The sequence below is a fragment of the Pyxicephalus adspersus genome, chromosome 10, assembly GCF_032062135.1.
Source record: "Pyxicephalus adspersus chromosome 10, UCB_Pads_2.0, whole genome shotgun sequence".
In the NCBI taxonomy this organism is placed as follows: domain Eukaryota; kingdom Metazoa; phylum Chordata; class Amphibia; order Anura; family Pyxicephalidae; genus Pyxicephalus; species Pyxicephalus adspersus.
In genome coordinates this window covers 11,643,423-11,644,084 of record NC_092867.1, presented here as the reverse complement: position 1 = coordinate 11,644,084, position 662 = coordinate 11,643,423, and positions in this window count along the sequence as shown.

Here is a 662-nt window from a genome sequence, read left to right as displayed (position 1 = left end):
TCTCCTGTACAATGTCTGCAGTCTCTGATCATCTCCTGGATTATCTGCAGTCTCTGACCGTCTCCTATACTATGTCTGCAGTCTCTGACTGTCTCCTGTACTATGCTTGCAGTCTCTGACCATCTCCTGTACAATGTCTGCAGTCTCTGACCACCTCCTTCCACCCACAAAGTACCCAGAAGGTGTCCAAGCCGCTAGTTTTCCACTGCTGATTACCTGGCAATGACACAATGAATATATAAAATCTGCCCTGTATATGGTGACTCCCTTGCAGCCTCACATGTGGAATGTGGGGCCCTCCATCCATACCAGCACACCATTTCTCCTTCCACCAGCAATCAGAAAAGCAGCCATGACATCATCTTACGTCAATTCTTTAATAATGGGATTAGCATTGCCCCAGTGCTCAGGATGGATCATTAGGTGGCTCAGGGAGGGAAATCACTTCCACAACTCAGTCAGCTTTACTGGCAAAATTAGGTTTTTGGTTTAGGCAGCCCTATAATTGTAACAGCAGCACATGCTGGAGATCAATGCAAAGCCCTAATAATACTTGCCATGAATTCACTGACAGCAATAATTAGCATCTTCCAGGACAGGAAATAACACATTCCATCCATCACTCCATCAACACCAAGCATGCAGAGATCAATATAGAGCCA